General features: G+C 33.7%; 1 protein-coding gene across 49 annotated transcripts in view; it reads right to left on the bottom strand.

The window, feature by feature from the left end:
• RIMS2 (regulating synaptic membrane exocytosis 2) overlaps window positions 1–23,937 on the bottom strand; it is a 731,813-nt gene that overhangs the window by 375,488 nt on the left and 332,388 nt on the right. The window lies entirely within an intron of this gene.

Raw genomic sequence — 23,937 nt, 5'->3', positions numbered from 1 at the left:
ATTGAATATTTTTCACGTGTTTTTCATTTTCCAGATTATGAAGTGATTTGTTCATCACAACCACTGTAGACATCAGAATTCTGTCTTAATTAGGATTAAGGCCAGCTCACTGATAATTGTCCATTCGGTCTCAACATCCTATTTCCTTAGTCTCAAAGAAAAACACTGCTTCTTAAATTCTCAACCTGCTCCTCTAACACTGGGACAACCTGGTAGACTTTGCAATCATACATAATTGTCTTTGTCAACAAAATGGTCACACTGCCCTCTTCTCTGGCATGTACTCTGATAATGTCAGCCAACAACCATGGGAAGAAATGGGACTGGAATCCTTAAGGTGTCCAAAAAGATTAGAAAAACTGCTATGTGGATTTTTCCAAGGCATGAATAGGAGATAATGAGAAACTAGCATCAGCTGAAGTTAAAAATGACCAAAGTCAGACAGCTCAGTTGTGAATTTCTTAGACAATACATTTGTTGTCCAAAAGCAGGAGCAGAGCTAGGATATGGTGAAAGGACCTGGTCCGGTAACATCATCATTCTCATCTAGTCTCCTCTGTGTCAATGAACTCATTTTCCACCATGTCTGGAATACAGTCTACCAATGTATCAAACAGCATTTATTAACAAAAAGAGAAGTCACTCAAGGATTTCCAGGTATGAAGGAGTTTAATACAGGAATCAGAAGCTATACAACTGCTGAAATGGCGAGGGAAATGAAGACCAGGTAAGTCAACACTACAGATCTCAGCCTGCAGAACCACAACAGGGGCTCTCAAAACCGTCATTTTGAAGCTGCTGTGAATCTTGAGTCCTTTGGAAGTCACCACCAATTATCTCAGTTGCCTACAGAATCAGAGTGGTTAAATAATAGGAGCTTGCCCAAGAGCCACTAAGATTTTCACATCTGCCCGTTTGCCTGCCTACAACTGCTGCTTGACAATAATGGCTTCTGTATCTCTTCCACCTTCCAAATCTCACGCAAGCACATATCCATGGTAAGACTGTAAACTGCAACCATAAGAGGAAAATACTGTAGTAAATTAACAAACTGGTATGTTCCCCTAAATGTTTTATGACTGAACAAGTGGATATGATTTTTTCTACATTAAAGCTATGTAAAAAATTTAAGATAATACAAAAACCTTTTGGGTTTATTTACACAAAATCATAGACTCCAACAGTTTAAAATTTACAATCAAAGCAGAGACTAAAAATAAATATTTTAGTATTAACTCACACAATATTCTTTGTGTTCATGTTATGCATCATTCATTTTACTTTTGTTATTTTTAGACATATGACTAAAGAAATAAATACTCTAGCATGGTAGCAGTGTCCCATGAAAGAACTCTAGACTTCACAAAGATCTAGGTTTCTTAGTTCAATTTTTGCTATTAACCAGTTATTTGAACCTATATAAGTCATTTCCTCTTTGGGAGTCTGTGCTTTAGGGGGAGAGGCATAGAATAATACAATTATCCATTATTTTAATAAACATTTGCTGGGATAAGAACTACATGCCCCACCCTATAATAGGATAGGAATACAAAAATAAAACATGATCTTTGATCTTAAGAAGCAAAATGCTTTTCAAAGCCCCCTTCCATTTCTTAGAGACTGTGATCTTATAATATTGATACTACAACTTCATCAAATCAATATGCCTTGACTTATAGCAAAATATAAGCATACTCCTGTTAAAATGTAATTTGCTGACAACTAGTGGTAATTTTCAACATACATCTCATTAATTGGCTACCTATATCTACCTTAATTAGTAAAAAATACTGACTGAGATCATGAGAATTTCTCTTTCTCTAGAAATAATCAAGTAATTAAATCAGTTCCTTCTCAGACTAACCATTTACCCTCATTAGAGGCAGAATTTATGTTTGAGTTCAAATATATTTCAGTGTGTTAAAGATAAATAGTAATTTTTTCCAATCTTAGTTAATTAATATATTTGTCTCCAGAAATATAAACTATTTATAAATCTAATTTAGAAACAAAAAATTAGTGCTGTTCCAAGAGTAAGAGTCCAGGGTTTTTCAGATTTATATGGTACATAAGAAAAGAGATATTAATTTCATTAAGGATTGGCTTATGATTTATTTCTAATTTCCCTAAAATTTCAATTTGTGCTTAATAAGACATTATATATATACATATAGAAGACATAAAACAAGAAGTAATATGTGACTTGTTAAATGAAAGCAATATTACACCCATTACCATACATCATTAAGACCAATCCATCATCCAGTTCTTTCATGTCCCTTAACATAATACTGCTCATCTTGTTTACAAATGCTTAATTTGTGTTCTGTACCCTCTACTAGGCTTCAAATTTTGCACCAGAATGGACAGTGTCTAATATGCCTTTTGAGCTCCAGCATTTATTCATTAACTCAAGAAATATTTATTTAGGCCTTTCTATGTGCCAGAAATAATTCTATGTGCTCATAATACAACAGAGAAAAAGACAGATAAGATCCTTGCTCTTCAGAAGCCTACTTTCTAGTAGAAGAAAAAGACAGTAAGCATATAACAAATTATATCTTAATTCAGATAGTGATTTCAGATAGTGATAAATACTATGAAAAAAATTGAAACAAGGTAGTGATAAAAAGTGACTGAGGGGATTACTTTCAATAAAGTTCTTTCTGAAAAGGTATATGTGAGCTAAGACCTAAAAAAAATATTTACACCAAGTAAAGCCCAAATTATATAAAATATAGAACTTCACTGGAAATCTTATGAGTATCCTCATTAAGTTGCTATTATTTTCATTATTTTTTACTCAACACTGTTTTTATATAATACAAATCTCTTAAATTCTTAATCGTAGTTTTATTAAACCAAGGATTTTCCAAGGTAGTTTATTTCTAGAACCCACTAAAAATCAGCCCACAAACCTTTTTCACAGAACCCTTCCTTCCAAAAGAATACATTGTTCCCTATCTATATTCCTTCTGTCCTAATGAAAATTCCAGTTCTCCATTAAACCAAGCCAATTAAATCAGAGTGAATGGGCACTAGTTTTGGAACACTCTCAAAAATACTTGGATGCCTCAAGAATATGTTTGTTAATACACATTAATCTCTAAAATGTGGAACTTAAGGTCATATAAGAAAGTGAAATGAAAAATTTCAGGAAATGTTAAGGGGAAAATAGGATATTTGGGAGGCAGTTCAACATAACAGTGGCCTTCCACTCCACTATCCTACTTCCCTATGTGGTATTAACCACTTCTATCCAGGAATGTCTATAGTCCCCTTTAGAATATTAAGTTTCATGACTTGCTAAACCAGTCAAGTTCTTTTTTTCTTTTCCCTTCTGCTCCCAGGGCAGTAATAGCATCTTAAGTGGAAGGAAGCTACTTTTATTATCAGTGTTATTTAGCTCTATTATATGTTAATTTGACTTCTGTTGTTGGACTTCAGAATCCAACTATTGTTTATAAAATGACTTCTTTGGGAAAACACATTTTAAATATCAACCACTTTACAACTAAATTTTTGGAACAAAACCTCTTTGTAAACTAAGATTTCCAGAATATATTTAACATCACACTGGGTATTACAGTTTAGAAGTTACTTAAAAAAAAAAAAAAAGGCAGTGGGGAACACTTCATTACTACCCTGAAGAATTAATAAGATATTTGAAAGTACACAAGGTATAAATAAAGTGAATAAAGTGAGTCTTTCTAATGTAGGGATTATATAGATTTGATTGATAAATGAATGTATTTATTTCCTATTATAGAATTCAGTACAAAAAGAAAGACTATAATGTAGCTATAGTAGGGGTTATCTGAAGTTTTTAAAGTCTCTAGGACCATTAATAATTAGACTCTAGCAAGCTACCTAAGTGCTTTTTAAAAATCATACCTTAGGAAAATTGAATTTAATACTAAATAATCACTTCGTTCTAGAGATTATGAAATTTGCCTGAAGCATGTGAATCATACTATAGATGCTGATTTGCACTAAATTTAAGTAAAAAATATAAAACAGTGGCCATGATTTTTGAAATGGAGAAGCCTATTGTATTTGTCCTCTAACATGGAGTTTGGTTTTTAAAAATACATTTTAAGGTACAGTATCTTATAGTATAGTAAGGTTATGCTAGAAGGAATTTAAGACTTTATTCTAATAATAATAATGTATTCTTACCAAACAATGAAAAATCTGTCAATTACTCCAAAATATTAAAATATTTTGTCAAAATATTTTTTACTAATTATATCATTTTTTCACATATATATTCTCCTTTAAATTAAAACTGTTATATTTCTCATGCACTATATTCTATTCAATAACTGAATAAAATCCATGAAAATTGAATTATTCTATCACTAATCTCTACCTTTGCCACTGGCCTTTGTAAGCAAGCCTAGCATTTGTTGTTATCAGGTGGAAAGCATTTAATAGGTAAAAGAATATAGCAATTTGTACACCTCTCCAAAGCACTATAAAGCATTTAACAGTATATAACCTATAAGTTATAATTTGTGGGGATCAAAAAATTCATCTAGGATGTTATATTTCATTTAATCCTTCAAAAACCTTGAGAAATTAAGAGGCAGAATCCGAAATTACGTCTTTTTTTAGAATAAAATGTATTCATGATATTGTATACTGCTTTAATTTTTTACTCTTATGTATTATATCATCCCCGTTTCTGATATAACAATGTCAGTACATATTTATGTTCACTTTATAGTTACCTAATATCTATTCATCTTACTTCTCTTTATTGAAACCTAGGTTGTTACAGTTATTTTCTCTTCCATCTTATTATAGTGGTGCTTAACTGGAACCACTTCATTGAAAATGAAAATTTAAATATCCTAAATTTATCTTAATCAGTAGTATATCTATTCTCTGCTATTCATTTTGTCATATGGATTAACTATTCAATCTATTTCTAAATATTCTAGCTGAACTATTCATACTTGATATTCCATTATTTATGTTATTCTGATGAGACCATAACTTGAGCAATAAACTCTACCAATTAATCTCTTTGAAATTTCATGTCCAAAAATCATACTGACTGATGGAAAACCTCCAAATAAAAAAGCTTCTTTCCCAATTAAAAGCACTTTTCCCAATTTCCCAAAGATGCAGTCTCAACTTATACACTATATATTATTTCATCATATTTTTACTCTGATTTCCATATGAATATTTACAACCTCTACCATCTTATGGGGTTTGTGTTATTATACCACCTGCAGTGCAGGCCATATATACTGTAAAATAGTCATCAATTCTCTGAAAATACAATCTAATGAACATTTGAAAACATTTATAAAGACAGTGAGAGATTATATGAAAACTTAAGCTTTTAATTCATACTTTTAACTCAACCAAAGATACAAGCAATTTTTAAGAATCATAATGATGCTGAAAGTAGGATGAAGAATTTGAGAATTACTAATTTCTGTGACTTCCAATATAATATTACTCTTAAACATTACCTATATGAAAATCTCTTACTCATAATCTTTCTTAGTAGAAATCATTAAAAGGTTGTCATTTTCTAAGTAAAAAGAGTATAAATGATGTTTTAAGCTCAATAATCTGTAAAAACTACCTCCATCTTTTAAAAAGCCTTATAAATCATGGATATTGCCAAGTAAATTAAAATACTATTTCATTAATACAATTACACAAGCTAAACATAGTTTAAATACAATATTACAATCAAATTCTAAAAATTGAAGCTGTTAAAACACATTAAATTAAGGATTTAAAAGAAGTGAACAATCCTGTAAAATATGAAATAAGAGTTCCATTTCTACAACTCCTACAAAAAGCTTGTAACAAATGAAACAATTTTTATAATCAAAAACAAAAAAGATAATTTTTACATGTAACAAGTAATATTTAATTCATTTTTATTGTTTTACCTTTTGCTCAATTAATGTACATCTGTCGAGCATGAAGCATCATGTTGACAAAAATACATCAACACTGTGCCAGGCAGTGCTTCCATTTAATCCTTCTAGCTCTAGCAAAATCATAGGAGGCAGCATTAATCAGATGACTTGAAAATCTCTACTTGCTTACAATCAATTTATTTCAAACCTCAATTACTAATAAGTTATGCATAAAACAACACTCATTCAAGGATGGAGTCATAAAATCCTCTAGTGATGAGTCTGCTATGGGAAAAGTTATTCATTAATGCTGTTCCTATGTGACTGTATATAGCTCCAGGTCAAGTAAGAATTTACTCTGTGAGGAGGATTATGGTATTTAACTGATTAGTGCCTCACAGTACTGAACACAAATGCAACCTACATTCCAAGGCATTTCTGGGGATGACACTTAAAACTGACAGATTCAGAAATTTATAACCATGTTCTCCTAAACTAATTACAGTCATTTTAAAATAACAGAATTTATTATATGAGTTATTGTTAAATCTACTGCTCAGCTTTCACCATACAATGTATAATGATAAAATGGGTGACAGTTTAATAGGCCTATTCTGCAACTTCTTCTCAATTATTCAATAACAAGTTTCTTAATCCTTACAAAAAAGAGTCTGCTTTCCCAAAGGTGCAATGGGACAGGAAGCAGAAGTTTCTGTAGAAATTTAATAAGAAATAATGTGCTCCATGACCTAACTTGTTGGCAAGATATCAAGTTTAAATCAAACTTTGATTGCTTTATCATTTAACTTCCCAATGCCTCCTTTCAGTCATTCAAAAATATAATGCATAGAAAAGAGGATAATATCACAAATGACTTTCTGCCAAAAGCCAGTTAACTAGATGTTAATATTACACCTCTGGGAATTATATTTAAGTGATTCCAAATAAACTTATACAAAACTGAAAAAAAAGGCAAGTATTTAAAGATTGGGGAGAGTTGCAAAAATACTGTGTATTTATTTGTCTCCCCAATTTCAGGTTTAAATGAGGATCTAGGAAATATGTGGTAGCAGCACTCAACCATTTGTGCAGCATTCATCTATAGACTTCTTTTCTAGCATTAAGTGTAGTTGTAGGGAAAGGGGGATCAGAGAAAATACTTTTTTACCTTCTGAGATTGCTAACAAAGGCATGCAGATTCTTCACAGAGAAATGCAATATAAATTCAACATGATTCATTTTCATAAGAATGTTAACCAATAATAAAATACAAAATTTAGACCCACAATTCATATCAAACTGAAAATATTTCCAAAGATTATATTTTACTTTTAAGCTAATATGTTCACAAAATTTTGGAAACATTACAATTGATGCTTTAATAACAAACCTTCCCCTTTAATTTTCCTTCCATTCATTTTCATGACCTCAGTGAGTTCTCATCAATATTTCCCAATCTGTAATGCACACTGTTACCAATCCTGTCCTCTACCATTATCCTTGTTTCTAGCTCTTCTTATTCATCCACCCTAGACTTTTATGTGTATCATCTCTAATTACCACTTTCCCTTTACTCTCTACTGAACATTCCAGGTTTTCAATTTCATCCCCTCTCTCCCTGCAGTATTTTCACTCTCCTTTTAAAACTATTTTCCCCTTTTTAAAATTATTTTTATATTTTTTCATTCCCTGGATAAATAGTTACATGTATTCAAATTTATAGGACCAAATTGGGGGTTATGAAAACATTTCATGAGAAAATTATAATTTTAGTACTGCTTGACTGAGGAAGTACAAAATAATGAAAAGGTTCTATGAGTCAAATAACAATATAAATTAATTATTATTTTATTCACGACAATATTATCAACTTATATTTAAAAATGAAGCTCTGTGCATTCAAATGTCTAGAAAATGGTACACAAAAGAATTTGACAGTCCCAAATGCCGTTCCTCTTCCCTCACCGTCTCTTCCAAAAGTAGACATGAAGATTGTGAATCACACTACACCTGAAGATAATTTAAACCTGTAGTGATTTTATTTCCATTCTTTTAAAGTGCTCTGAGTCTGTGGCAGGCTCAGAAACAATCCAAGAATAAAGAAAGATTTATCGAAAGCAGTACAAGAAATACAATGAACAAAGTAGGAGAAATAGAAGAGAAAAAAGAAGTTAGCGAAAACCACCTTCTTTGATCGTCAGTGAAAGCCCCCACAAAGAGGTGCTTTATCCCATTCTATCCTGGCACCTTTATATTCGTTCAGTATTGCAGTTCCTTTTTGAACTCCAATTATTGGTTTAATGCACCTATTCCATTCTTTCAAACTTTTTTTATTTGCAACTTACGGATTTTGGTTAGGACTTAAAATTGTGATTATTCAGAGAAGAGAATTCTCTTCCTCTAAAAGGAAACAAACTTATCTAGCCAATTAAGATATACTCAGAATCCAAACACTTCTCACTTTCTCCACTGGCAATGACCTGGTAAAGTCACCATCATTCCTCTTGTGAATTACTACAAAAACTTCCTATTTGGTCTCCCCAATTTTATTCTAACCACCTGTAGTTGAGTCTCCACACAGGAGTCAGTATGTAATCAGTTTATGTCACTAATGTGCTCAAAACCCTGCACTAAGTCCCCATTTTGCTCAGGATTGGGCTGGGGATCTGGTACCTATTACTCATTTGGCTTCCTCTGCTGCTGGTGGTCCTTTGCCCACTCAGATCCAGCCAAGCTGGCTCCTCTGCAGGCTCTTACCTTAGCACCTCTGCCCTCACAGCTCCCTCTGCCCAGAATGCTGTATCACCAAATATCAGTGGAGATAACTACTCACCTTCAACTCCTCCTTCAAATCTTAGTTTCTCATGGAGGCCTACCCTGACCATCCTATTCAATCCTTCAACTTGCTCCTTCACTACCTGCACTCCCAATCCCAATCCCTTGGGCTGCCTCTACTTAAAAAAAAAATCTTTTTCATAAACTTAAAATCTTCTAATTATATATTTTTTTCTGTCGTGTTTACTATCTGTTTCTTTGAGATAAAAGGGTTCGGGCCATGATCGCTATTTTGTTCACTTTAAATCAAATGTCTGGCATGTAATAGATACTCAGTATATATTTGCTAAATAAATAAATAAAGTTATATAAGCAAGGCTTTTTTTTACAACTATGGTAAAATTAAATTTCATTTACCTCAAGTACACACTGTATCTACAATATTACCTTAGTACAATTAGCCAAAACTCACCTACTACTTGTTTTCCATATTTGTATATTACCTTGAGAAATAAACTCATAAATTACCCAAAATAATACTCTTTAATGGACTAGCAAAAGATGTGCCTTCAATGCCTGAGTATCATGAATGTCAACCTCTTTCACTTTCCCAGCAACTGAATACTTTTGTGCCATTTTGTTGTTTAAGAGTGATTTCAGAAGTGACTTTTTCAGAGATGTGATGAAAACTGCATTGCTTGAGATAGGGAGAGGACAGATCACAGAATAGAAAGACTGAAAAATAAAGCTACAGCTCTGTCAATTAGCCTACAACTAAAATGACTACAATGCATGAAAATACAATTTAATCAAACTTTAGAGAGTGACAGATACAAAGAAAGCACTTGCTAAATAAGATTTTAAGATTTTTATTGGAAAAGAATTCATGATAACCTAATCAATACAGTACTGTAAACATATATACCCTATTTAAATGTGGAACTTTCATTAACTAATATTTGTGTTACTAGAATTTCCCTATGTATCACCTATATGTTAACGTGTGAATAAATACACCCATAACATGTTACATATCTCAATACAAAGTTGAAGAAACTGACACAAATTATTTCTACATCATCTGCACATTCAGATCTGACTCAATTAGAGCAATTAAAGAAACCCAATTTTTCCTTCAGTGAGCAGAATGTTCTTTCTCAAATGGAGAAAACAGTATTTAACATCTGCATGCCAGCATGATCTGTGGATTGTTCCTTAACTATACATATCAGTATTGCATTGCTGCAAATTATGCTTCAATCAGCCTCACTACTACATAAGCAATGTAGTCTTTGGAAAAGAAATACTCCTGAAATTGCTTAATTCTCTAAGAACAGTAAAATACTATAAAGTGGACTGTCTTAGCAGAGTGTCTTCAAAAGTGGCTAAAAATAATTTATAATTATATCTTGGGATGCTATTGTTTTCACTCGTTTGAGGTCTCAGAATATCACCCCCAAACCCACATCTGTAGCATTACAAAAACATTGAAAGATGATGGCAATTTTAAGGAACAATTTCTAAGGAAGTGAGAAATACAGCATTGCACCCCAAAGAGCAAAACTTCCATAAAACATCATTTAACAATTCTGCTCTTTCCCTGAAGTAATTCTTCCTTCCATAAACTTCCATTAGCTTCATACTAGCTTATTCTTCCACACTCCTCTACAAATTTTCTTCATCAGTGATGTGCTGGAGTCAGTCAAAAAAAAAAGGAAGGACGTTTAATAGTGGTAGGCCCTATTAAGATGAGACAGAATGTGATAAAAAATACTGGTGTAGCTGAGCTTTGCAAAAAGAAGGCTGTTATATTTCAACAAGTGTTTTGTGTGGTCTGATAATATTGAAAACATGGTACTCTTTTTGAAATGAAAATGGATGATTTGAAAGTTCTCCCTAGTACATTTTCGGAGGTCAAAAATCAAAAGATTGCATGTTTAAGACTAAATTTCATGTCCTGATCAAGGCTAAAAAGAGATAAAAACAAATCACACACAAAATGTCTGAAGCAACAGCAACAATCTGATTTCATAAGTGGTTTACATTAAATTAACCCCACCCCCATTTCTAAACTAATTCAAAACTGGACAAAAGAGGTAGATGATACATGAAATATTATGACTATTATTGATAAAACTGAAATTAGAGAATGTGGTTAATATCTATGTAAAAGTGAGTTTCCTGGTATTAAGCCTCAGAATCACACAGTCATACATAACCAAACACAGACAACACTAATACAAGACTCCTTATTTTACAACCTGTCCCTGTAAAACTTATGGCAAGAACAGGAGAGTATACGTTCTCTTTGTGAACAGCTTGCTCACGAGAGACAGGGGAGGGAAAGAGAAAGTTTTATTCATGCTTACTTCTTCATCCCAAGGACAAGAGCAGGAAGGGGAATAGAGAGAGGCCAAGAATGTCACTCTAGAGCAGGTCCTTCCACACAGAAGGAAACAGAAGTGAGAAAGGAGGGTAACCTACAGTGCTGGTTTGCATATATTATGTCCCCCAGAAAAAGCCATATTCTTTAATGCAATCTTGTGGGGGGCAGATATGTTAGTGTTAATTAAATTGGAGCCTTCTGATTAGGTTGTTTCCATGGAGATGTGACCCACGCAACTGAAGGTGATGACTCTGATTAGATAATTTCCATGGAGGTGTGGCCCCACCCATTCGGCATGGGCCTTGATTTGTTCACTGGAGCCCTATAAAAGCTCAGACAGAAGGAGCTCAATGCTAGCTGCAGCTGAGAGATGCATTTTGAAGATGGCCGTTGGACGCTGACTGACATTTTGGAGAACACCATTTTGAAACACAACCTGGGAGCAAGCAGATGCCAGCCATGTGCCTTCCCCAGCTAACAGAGGTTTTCTGATGCCATCGGCCATCCTTAGGGAAGGTACCCTGTGTTGATGCCTTACCATGGACTCTTTATGCCTTAAGACTGTAACTTTATAACCAAATAAACCCCCTTTATAAAAGCCAATCCATCTCTGATATTTCACATTCCAACAGCATTAGCAAACCAGAACACTTACCTATCAAAACACCAGAATACTTAGGTCTAGAATGGTGTTAAATTAAAGCAACCCTAGTGCATACAGGACTTCATGATTAGGGTTTAAAATAAAACTTTGCATAAACCTAAAATTGATGAGATACCAGTAAGGAACAACAGCTTTATAAAGTTCATGGGTTGAATAAGGAACAAAGGCAAAAGAGGTTGTGGCAGATGACTAGTTGCCTACTGAATATCTTTTCTCTCCTCTTTCTTACTAGTAGAATTTAATTTAATGCATAGCAACAATGTGCCTAGTCTAAAATATTTAGTTTCCAAATTCTCTTGCAGCTAGTTGGAGTAATGTGCAATAGTTCAAGCCAGTACAATTTAAATAGAAGTTTACTAGCTGCAGCTGGTACAAAAGCTATCTATTCCTAAAGAAAAGATAGACCCAGATGCCATACACCTTTCTACTTTGCCCTTCCTCTTTCTTGAGTGGAATGTGGTCCTGATGCCTAAAAACTCAAAAGCCATCTTTTAACCATTTGTTTGAAAGCCACACAATATGGGTAGCAGGGCAGTAAGGAGCCCAGTTCTCTGTTGACTTAATTGAGCAGCTGCATCATCCTTAAACTGCCTACCTTCAGACATTTTTCTAATGTGAGAAAAAATAAATTCCTTCTTTATTTAAGCTTTATGGTTGTGATGCTTAACATACAGCTAAACATAATGTTACATACAAGTAAAATAATTTTAAATGACACCAAAGAAAGATTTGCCTCTAGTGAGCATGTTAAGACATCTATAGTCATTAGTAGCCTGGGTGCTATTTCAGCAGAAGATAAAGAAATAAATAAGAGACTACCATAGGTGGAAGTGGTCAAGGATAGAAAATATATGCCAGTTGTCAAATGAAACATAAGCCAGGGGAAGTGTGATTTCAAATGAAGGAAGCAGAATATTATATAGCACAGGTCATAATTCCTTAGCCAGTGGTATGCTGAAGCCAAGAGCCTATTGTGAGCATCTCCTTCCAACTCTGTGTTCAGTGATGTCACATTTGTGGCTTAAATTCAGCCACACTGCAAATATTTACACCATAGAAATTGGCAAATGTTATAAATCACATCTTTTCACTTGGGAGACCTGGTTTTCACGTATTTACCAGTAAGCCACCGCTTATACTCCACTGCTCCGCTAAACAAGAGCCTAGGAAAAAAAGCAATAGCTATTGAAATGGCTATCACTATTCATATGGAGAACTTCAGTTCATTATTGTAAAGAATGCCTATTCTACAGCTTGACATTGAGCACCAGTTTGGTCACTGAGAAAGGAAGGGAATGAGAAGGAAGAAAGAATTCTTTCTCAGTCATTGATAAATATGGAGTTTAATTTTCAAAAGAACTTAATGTAAGAAAACAAACTCTTCAAGTTTTTATTTAATAACATCTAAAAATCTCTGCAGGTCTGTGATCACAGCATTCTACCTACTGGCCTATACACTCATTTATTTAAGTTGCATGTTGTGACAGAGTTTAAGGGTATCAGAGCATTTTACATCTTAAAAACACCTTGCTTTTCAAAAATGAAAAAAAAGAGAGATACCAGCAGGGAACATGATGGCGACATATGATTACTTCCCTGAAGTATTCCAGTGGCTAGTGTAATGACAGTAAGCAGGAAAAGAGAGTCAAACTACATTTAAAGCTCCCCAGTAGGAGAAAACGGAAAGTAATTAACACTACATAGTACTGAATTATATATCTGAGGTAGATACCTTGAAGTATCTAAAATTAAAAAAAAAAAAAATCTTTTTTTCCATTATCCTGGATTTTATATTATGCAAAATACCTTTAAAATTTCTATTTATTGGAATTATTTACTCTACTTCTTTGCACCATGAATTTGAAATGGCATAAAAAAAAATACATAAAAACAGAGGAGTGAAAAAGAAATAGAAAATCAGGATCAAAATGAGGAGGGGCATGAGAGATCTGCCCCTGAAGAATGCAAAGGGCTTACATGAAGATGCTCTGACTTCCAGTAGATCAAGACGGCAGTGTAGGAAGCTCCAAAGTGCTGACCCCCAGAGAATCTTTGAACAACTAACAAAAATTGGCAGAGCCATATTCCTCAAAACTTCAGAAAACAGTCAAAGGTTTGAGGTAACTGAACAAGTGCTGAATCAAAAAACAAACAAACAAACAAACAAACAACTTTAAAAGTGGTAGGATGTTGTCACAAACATTGGGACTGGCAGTTTGATGTGCTGAGCCCTCAAGCATGGGACTTGCCCTTATGAAGCTTATTACCACAAAGGAAAGTCTAAAGTTGTATGTAATGGTGCCTAAGAGTCTCCCCCTGAGTACCTCTTTGTTGCTCAGATGTGGCCCTCTCTCTCTCTAACTGAGCCATCTCGACAGGTGAACTCGCTGCCCTCCCCCCTACGTGGGACCCAACTCCCAGGGGTGTAAATCTCCCTGGCAATGCAGAGTATGACTCCCGGGGATGAATGTGGACCCGGCATCGTGGGACTGAGAGTATCTTCTTGACCAAAAGGGGGATGCAAAATGAGACGAAATAGTTTCAGCGGCTGAGAGATTCCAAATGGAGTCGAGAGGTCACTCTGGTGGACATTCTTATGCACTATATAGATAACACCTCTTAGGCTTTAATGTATTGGAATAGCTAGAAGTAAACTTCAACCCAGCAGTCTGGACTCCTGAAGACAATTATATAATAATGTAGATTACAAGGGGTGACAGTGTGATTGTGAAGACCTTGTGGATCACACCCCCTTTATCTAGTGTATGGATGAGTGGAGGAATGGGGATAAAAACTAAAGGACAAATGGGGTGGGATGGGGGGATGATTTGGGTGTTTTTTTTCACTTTTATTTTTTATTCTTGTTCTGGTTCTTTCTGATGTAAGGAAAATGTTCAGAGATAGACTGTGGTGATGAACGCATAACTATGTTATCATACTGTGGACAGTGGATTGTATATCATGGATGATTGTATGGTGTGTGAATGTATTTCAATAAAACTGAATTTAATTAAAAAAAAAAAAAAAAAGAAAGTGGTAGGAAAAGCTCCTGGCACACTTGTTGGCCCCTCCCTCAACTGTAGAGCACACATTCCCAGCACACTGTAAAGCCAGCCTCCAGTTCCACTGTGGGTCCCTTGCTCTGTTCAAGAGGGAGCAGAGTAACCCCTATTTGCATATTTGGGTACCTCTAGGTTGGTGCCAATCTATCAAATGGCAGCAGGAAAGACTGAACCAAGAAACTCCTCTGGTTCACCTTCCTGGAATGTAATGAGCAGCCAGAAGATGTTTGCAGATGACCAAAACAGTATAAGAAACAATTAGGTCAAAGCAGCCTTGGGAGAAGGATTACTGGCTTTAAAACATACAATAGGACACCCAGAAGGGGGGTGAGCAAATCAAATAAACAAGGGAATTCTTAAGGACACAAGTAAGCACAAGCTGAAGAAAAGACATCTGCTCAGAAAAAATGGACAGGAATCTGCAATTCACTTTTACCTCAGTCTGATCATCTTGATAGGAGGACTGAATTCTGAAGGAGAGCAACAGCCAGTGCAGAGCCAAGTCATAAAGTCTATGCACAGATTTTTTTTTTTTTTTGCATTAGTTTGTTTGTATTGTTAGCTCCTGGCACTCAAGAAAATCTCTGTCCTATCACTAGCTAGATATAAATTTAAGGAATGGAAAACCTAGGAACTAAATCACAGAGTTAGTTAATATACAGTGTGCAACAAAAGATTACATGACAAACAAAGAAACTAGAAAAGATGGCTCATCAGAAGGAATGAGATAAAGTTTCAGAAAACATAAAGAAAGAAGACTAGCCTTAAAAAAATTATCAATATGCTCAAAGAAATAAAGGAAAAAATGGAGAAAGAACTAACAGATACCAGGAAAACAGTGAATGAACATATGAGAATTTCAACAAAATTTTTAAAAGGGACCAAACAGAAACACTGGAGTTGAAGACAACAATATCAGAAATAAAAAATTCCCTAGAGGGCTGCAACAATAGATTGAAGTGACCAGAAGAAAGAATCAAGGAACTCAAAGATAAGAAAATTGAAATGATTCAGGCTGAGGAGAAGAAAGAAAAAAGTATGAAAACAGTGAGCAGAGTCGAAGAGACCTGTGGGACGCCATCAAGCATACCAATATATGGATTATGGGAGTCCCAGAAGGAGGAGAAAGAGAGAAAGGGGCAGAAGGAACATTCAGAGAAATAAGGGCAGAAAAATTCCAGAATTTAACAAAAGACATGAATAAACACATTCAAGAAACACAATGAAATCTGAACTGAATAAATTCAAAGAGAATCATGCCCAGACACACAGCAGTCAAATTGTTGAAAGTGAAGGACAAGGAAAGAGTTCTGAAAGCTGAAAGAGAAGCAATGTGTTCTGTACAAGGGAGTCCCAAAAAAAGACTACATGCCAATTTCTCAACAGAAACCATGGTTGAAATAAAGTGCTGAAAGAAAACAGCTGCCAACCAAGAGTCTTATATCCAGCAAAACTGTCTTTCAAAAAATGAGAGAGAAATTAAGACAATCCCAGATAAAAGCTAAGGGAGTGTGTTACATTACACCTGACCAAAAGCAATACTAAAGAGGGTTCTTCAGACAGAAAGGAGAGGACACTGGATCAAAGTGGCATAAAGAAGTAAAGAACTCCAATACAAATAACCATATGGGTAATTACAAACACTAGTACTATTATATTGAATTTCTGGTATGTAAATCCACTCTTTATTTCTTACAGGCTCTAAAAGATGAATGCATAAAAAGGACTGATAAATCTATGGTTTTGTGTATACAATGTATAAAGACATCATTTGTAACAAGTACAACAAAGAGATGGGGAGATGGAGGGGTAGGTATAGGAACAGTGTTTGTCTATGTTATTAAAGTTAATTTGGTATCAAATGAAAGGTGGTTGCTTTAGGTTTAGGAAATTAAATTTAAGCCCAATGATAACCACAAAGAAAATATCTGGACAAAAAAAAATTATATATATATATAGAACTTAAATTTCCTCACCTGGGGAATTCCTGGTATTCCTGCAAGCACTAAGGAATCCCAATTTAATAAGTCAAGTCCCCGATTTTGGGATTTGCCCTTATGAAACTAATTTCTGCAAAAGAGAAGCTAAGCCTACTAATAATTGTGCCTAAGAGTCACTCCCAGAGAAACTCTTTTGTTGCTCAGCTGTGGCCTCTTTATCTCAGCCAACTCTGAAAATTAACTCACTACCCTCCCCTCTATGTGGGGCATGACTCCCAGGGTTGTAAGTCTCTCTGGCAACAAGGGACAGGACTCCCAGGGATGAGACTGGCCCTGGCATTGTGGGATTGAGAATGCAGTCTTGACCAAGAAGGGGAAAAGAAATGAAAAAAAATAAAGCTTCAGTGGTTGAGAGATTTCAAATAGAGACAAGAGGTCAATCTGGAGGTTATTCTTAGATATTACTTTTTAGGTTCTAGTGTATTAGCTAGAAGGAATACCTGAATCTGTTGAATGGTAATCCAGAAGACTTGATTCTTGATAATAATTGTATAACTATATAATTTTATTGTGTGACATGTGATAGTGAAAACATGGTGACTGACACTCCCTTTACCCAATGTATGGGAAGATGAATAATAAAATAATGACAAAAATATATAAAACAAATAGAGGGGGTAAGGTATATGGGATGGTTTTAGTGTTCGTTTATTTCTTTACTTTGGAGTAATGAAAATGTGGTAATGAATGCACAACTAAACAATGATACTGTGAGCCATGGATTGTATACTTTGGCTATTATATGGTATGTGACTATATCTCAAAAAAATTGCATTTAAAATTTTTTTAAAATTAATTTTACATATATATAATTGAGAAGGGACAATACACTACAAAATCCTTATAAATAGGAAAATTAAATAAATATTAAAGGAAGAATTAAGGACAAAAAGGTATAAGACTGACAAAGATCAAACAGCAAAATGGAAGAAAGCCCTGCATTATCAATAGTTACTTTAAACGTAAATGGATTAATCTCTCCAGACAAAAGGCAGACATTGGCAGAATGAATTTAAAAAGCCTGACCCAACTATATGCTATTTGTAAGAGACTAACTTTAAATTTAGACACAAGGAGGCTGAAAATGAAAAGAATGCGAAAAATAATAGTAAACAAAAGAGAGCTGGGGTAGCTATATTATTATCAGATAGAATAGACTTTATTTAAAAATTGTCATGAGGGACAAAGAAGTCACCATATACTGATAAAGAGATAAATTTAACTAGAACACATAAAAATAAATAAACAATAAATAAAAAGAATCAATAATAGGATAAGATGAACAACTATATGCCAACAAGTGAGAAAACCTAGATGAAATGGACAAATTCCCAGAATAATGCAAAGTACCTAAAATTCAAGAGAAATAGAAGATCTCAACAGACCAATAACAAGTAAGGAGTTTCAATCAGTAATCAAAAACTTCCCAACGAACTAAAGTCCAGGACCAGATAGCTTCACAGGGAAACTTTACCAAAAATTCCAAGAAGATTTAAAGCCAATCCTATGCAAACTCTTCCCAAAAAATGAGGAGGGAACACTTCCTAATTCATTCTCTGAGGCCAAAATCACCCTAAAAGCAAAGTCAGATAAAAATACTGCAAGAAAAGAAAATTATAGACAGTGTTTCAGTTAATCAGAGAAAACACAGTTATCTTCTATTTCTATTACCTTTCTTAGCTTTTTATTTAGAAATACTATTAAACCTACAGAATTACAAAATAAATACAAACCCAACATAGAGAAATACAATATGTCCCACCCTCCAATACCCAAATTCACCAATTTTAACATTTTGCTACATTTGTCCTATCATTCTTTCTATTCATCTATGCTTCTATCTCTCTATCTATCTATCTATCTATCTATCTATCCAGTATCTGAATACTTGAATATAGGATGTATAAATGATGCTCCTTGAGCATTTAATACTGATGCACAATTTTATAAAGTTAGCAATTTTATAAAGTAATATTCTCCTGGCTGTTTTGAAATAGTGTCTTGGATTTTTTGGCCTTCTGGGCACAAAATATACTTAGGCAAAAATAAAAATAATAATTACATTATTTGGGTTTTTCTAAACTACTCTTACAGATTTTTTAAATGCTCAATAATATTTTAACTAAATGTATATAAATAATAAACAAATTTTACCTATTTTCCTAACATAATCTATACCAAAAGGATTTTAATAGAGCTAATGACTGAATACAGGATACAATTTTTTGATTCCTAAAATAAAGAAATTAAGTTTAGCCCCTACTAATCAATTCTCATAGCTTTCTCATAGTTTTTTTCCTTCTTAGTTCTCATGCCTTGACTAGATCTCTTGAAATCTGAATGAAAAACTAGAAATTAGTAAATTTTGTTATAGTAACACATTCTCAGTCATTAAACAGGAACTTCCCCTCCTCATACAAATCATCAAAAGCATTGAAAGTTTTCAGTTTTAATTTTTTCTGATGAAATAGCAATGGAATAAAATAAACTGTGAAGCTTACGGGGGGGATATTTCAGTAACTTAATTAGCAAGTCTATAATGTTTCTTTCTGAATAATAATTTTTAAATGTATAAAATAACTTTGTTCAAAAAATTAGTGCAGAGACTAATATGAGTAAAAAAATTATAAAAACAAAACACACCCTTAATGTCAGAAATTAAAGTCAGAACTTATACAATAACATTTATTATGAATTAGCAATAATTATATATTCTGTTTCACTCAATTGTTTTATCCCTTCATACATATCTTAATTTCCTACTAGCTAAAAAGCATTATACTAGACAGGACAAGGTAAAAAATGCTAATAGTTTTCACTGTGTTTCAATGTTTTCTGAAGGTATACACAAGAAGTCTACACAGGCCTAAGCCAGGATAACATACCATGCTTGTTTAATAATAATTTGCAAATGTTTTTGAAGCTTATCTTTAAAAGCTAATCTAATCTATCACTTAAGACTAAATTTGGCTGCAAGTTCCAAAAAATCCACCAAGCAGCATTTTAAACAAGAGAGGTATTTATTCGTCTTGCACAATAAGACATCAGTCACGGTCTGGTGCAGCACTAAACAATGCCAACAAGGCACCAACCCTAACTTACAGCTCAGAAATCCTGGACTTTGGCTATTGCAGCACTAGCATTTTTTGCATATGCCAGGAAAGAAAAAGGGAGAACCCAGAGAAGCAGCATCAGCAGATCATGTTCCCTTTGTCCAGAATTTATTCACATGGCCACCTGAAGCTACAGGAGAAATGAACATTTGGGTTATAACTTCTATAGTAAAAGAGAATAAATGAGAAGAGAGTTGTAGTGGACATTGAGTGAGACCACATGCAGTATCTGCACACACTGTGATCTGGTGACTATTATTTTTTTCACCTAAGTGTAATTCTAAAAATAATCAGTTGAATAGAGTATAATAGCACAACTTTTATAGCAAAAGTAAAAATTACAAAATATTAAGATATTTATTTTTTAAGTATTTTTAAGGCACTAACAATTACTAAATATTTCCTATCTAGGTATGAAATTGATGGTCAGCAAATACTGTGAGATGAAACTGAAGGCCAGAATGCATAATCTTATATAAACACACATCTTAAAATAAGCCAAAATATTCCAAAGCAAAACTTAAGCTACAAAGTACCAGAAAACTGATAAATGAAGATCTTCAAGGTCAGTATAATATTAAAGATTCAGTTAAATACTGAGAAACAATTTTATCAAGATGCATACAAACTAAAAGTTGATTGATATTAATGACAAAAATGAAAGCCAGTAAGCATAGTTATACATAATTGATTTGCAAGATCATTTCAACAAATCACAAGTGCTCTATCCTATCCATTTCAAAATAAGAAAATGGCTTGATGAAAGATTCTGAGGCACTGGCCATGTCCTTGGAGTCTTCATTAAATGCAGGATATATTTTAAGCATGGGTTTATATACTAACAAATTTCTGAACTATCAACTTTGGTAACAGAATCAATACTCATGAATTTCCCTGGGTAAAATTTTATACAACAGTATGAATTTATTTGTTAGCTATTAACAAACTTCTTCAAAGAGAGACTGCAGATTTGGAGGAGAAAAAAAATAAAACTCAAAAGTCTAATGTAAGATACTGAATGTCTCTGCAAATTATATAAATGTTTAAAGTTAAAAAAAAAAACAAACCTCAGCTTAAACTTCTTTGGAACCCTTTTTAAAAAGAACTAAGTTACCTATAGTATCCCACCAGGAATTAAAGATAATGACTCAAATGAACTATTAATTAAAATTTTTAATTAATGTCTATTTTAGCTAGTATTAAATATTTACTGTTTTTATCATAAGTAGAATCAGGATTTTGGTTGCTTTAAAAAAATGAATGCTTTTACACATATCCTGACAAACTGAAAAAAGTGTCCTACTTTCCTATTTTCTTGTGCCCTCTTTTATTCATTTTTTCCAAACTGCCATATGATCTTTTTCCTAGCAAATTTATTGGTTACAACTGAAAATCATCTAGTGGAGCATATATGTCAACCTTCCTCTGAATGAAAATGTGTCCTACAAGGGCAAAAGTTACAGCTAAGACCCAAATTTTGTATTACTATGTGCCATGTAAGTCAAAACTTGTATGTAGAAGTGCTTTGTAAACTGCAAAATTTACATATTACCAAAGTAAGTTTACCCATGACCTCACTTTCAAAATTCCAATAAAGGAAATTATTTTTGTGTGTATTTAATTCATGGATAATTAAACTGCTAAATTAGCCACCAGTTCCCCAGATGAGTCCATTGCTGTTACGTGCACACTGTAGTCTCTCGGCTGCTCAGCTGCTGAGTTCCTTAGAATAGTGTTGATTCCCCTCATGCAAACCTGCTACTCTGCCACAAGGGAAAAAAAAAACAGGATCTAGTCTCGCCGGAAGTTAAAACCACTGTCCCACTGTCACAGCACCCTCTTCATTTTCTAAGACACTATTGTGGGAAAACAAGGTCATTGGTGTCTATCCCATCTTGGAGTAAGGAGGAAGGCTGTAGACACTGAGTGGAAAATTGGTTTCAATACCATCCTCCCAAATACACTTGCAGCACCCACAAAGAAGGGACAGGGACCTGCAATTCAGCTACCCTGATGGCCCTCAGCAATATAATTACTGGCATTTGGTGGGGATGAATCATGAAGTAACGATTTTCTTAAAAGGGCAATTGTGTTCTCATGTTTTATTTTTTCTTATAGTTCAACCATTAATATGTTACATATAAAAAATATGATCATAGCATGTATAAGGCCCCATTTTGGACACCATGGCATGTAAGCTGTTTGGTTTTATATAAGACCAAAATATATCATCCTTTAAATCTTCAACTTTTGGGTTGCCTTTGTGTGTGTATGTGTGTGCGTGTACATATGTATATGTATGTATACATATATATATGTATGTACATATATATACACATACATTCATACACACAGATAGACACACATACACAAACACAATTGGTCTGTAGCTAGCAACTGTAAGAATACTGAAATCACATGTCTGAACATGAAGAAGAATAAAATATACTTTACTGTTAGTTGCAAATTTAAATCTCATTGGTCTAACTATGTAGAACACAACATTTTTTTATTTATATTTATTTTTAAACAAATTTTCCTTGATCTAAAAAGTATCAAGAAGAAAATTTATATATAAATAAATGACTGTAACTATGCACTATTCATTTCCCTTTTCAACTTCCGTATTACCTCATAAAGGAGAAAAGTTTAACTAAATATTAAAAGTTATTTTCTAAACAACTTTCCCTTTGTGCCTGAATGTAAAAATTCACATTCAGGTATGACAGTTAAAAACTTATAATGTAAATCTCTAAATCAATCTAAAATTAATTGTCCAAAACTCCAACATAATGGGTAAATAACTACAATGTCCTTTAAGTTTTTATCTAAAAATTACCAAAAAAGCCGCACTCAAAGACATAGTAAATTTAATATAGAAAATATATACTTAATGCACTTTATACTCAAGTATTATACAATAGTAGATAAGAAAAATTGTAGAAATCTAAATAAAATTCCAGATCACATACAACAGAGCAGATCCAGTATATTTCAATCACTCACATTAAAAATATATGACTTACCTTCTAAATCCCCAGCCTACTTTCTTATCTCTGCTTCCTTAGAGTTATTAACAGGAAATATAAGTGCACAGTAAAAGTTGAAAGACATAGTTGTAGAGAAAGAACAGGTGACTACATAAGGTAGGAAGAGCAAGAGAGCCTTCAGTCACTTCACCCTCAACCAAGCATGAGAGCATTTGGACTTTGGCATTCATTTTGGAGAACTAAACAGGCACCAGGGAGCTATACTGGAAGATGATCCTCTTTCCAAGATAGTATAGTTGCCTCTGTAACAGGACTCCAAATGGCACCTGTACCAGAGGAAATTTACTGAGCTGTCAAAGACTTAGGAACCCTAAGTATGATGGACAGAGCATTGTTTGACAATCTATTATCAATAACAAGTATATTTTAAATTTTAAAATTAAATACCCATTCCATAAAAATAACGTTTTTTTCAAAATAGGGTAGTATTTCATTCTTTTGCTCTGCAAATAGAAGTTACAGATGCAAATCTTGGAAAATTTTCCATTTGTATAGTATATAGTCACAAGTGGATGACTATATTTAAATAGTCAGCACTGCATCAGTAATGTTATATTCAAATACAAAGAACAGTTTCAGGAAAAGTGAGTAAAAAGAAAAAATGTTAACATCTTTCTACCCAATAATAAAATACTTTTACCTTTCCAATATGGAAACCCATTCAATAATTACCTTTTTCTACATCCATCCTCTTTTAGCAAAGATATATCAAAACACTTATATTGAGACTGCCCTCCCCCCTATATGGGACCTGACTCCCAGGGGTGTAAATCTCCCTGGCAATGCAGGATATGACTCCCGGGGATGAATCTGGACCCAACATCGTGGGATTGAGAACATCTTCTTGACCAAAAGGGGGATGCGAAATAAAGCTTCAGTGGCTGAGATTTCAAATGGAGTTGAGAGGTCACTCTGGTGGACATTCTTATGCACTATATAGGTAACCCTTTTTAGGTTTTAATGTATTGGAATAGCTAGAAGTAAATACCTGAAACT

Source organism: Choloepus didactylus, chromosome 14 (genome assembly GCF_015220235.1).
Source record: "Choloepus didactylus isolate mChoDid1 chromosome 14, mChoDid1.pri, whole genome shotgun sequence".
NCBI lineage: Eukaryota > Metazoa > Chordata > Mammalia > Pilosa > Megalonychidae > Choloepus > Choloepus didactylus.
The sequence above is the reverse complement of the archived record's forward strand: the minus strand, read 5'-3'. Positions and strand labels throughout refer to the sequence as shown.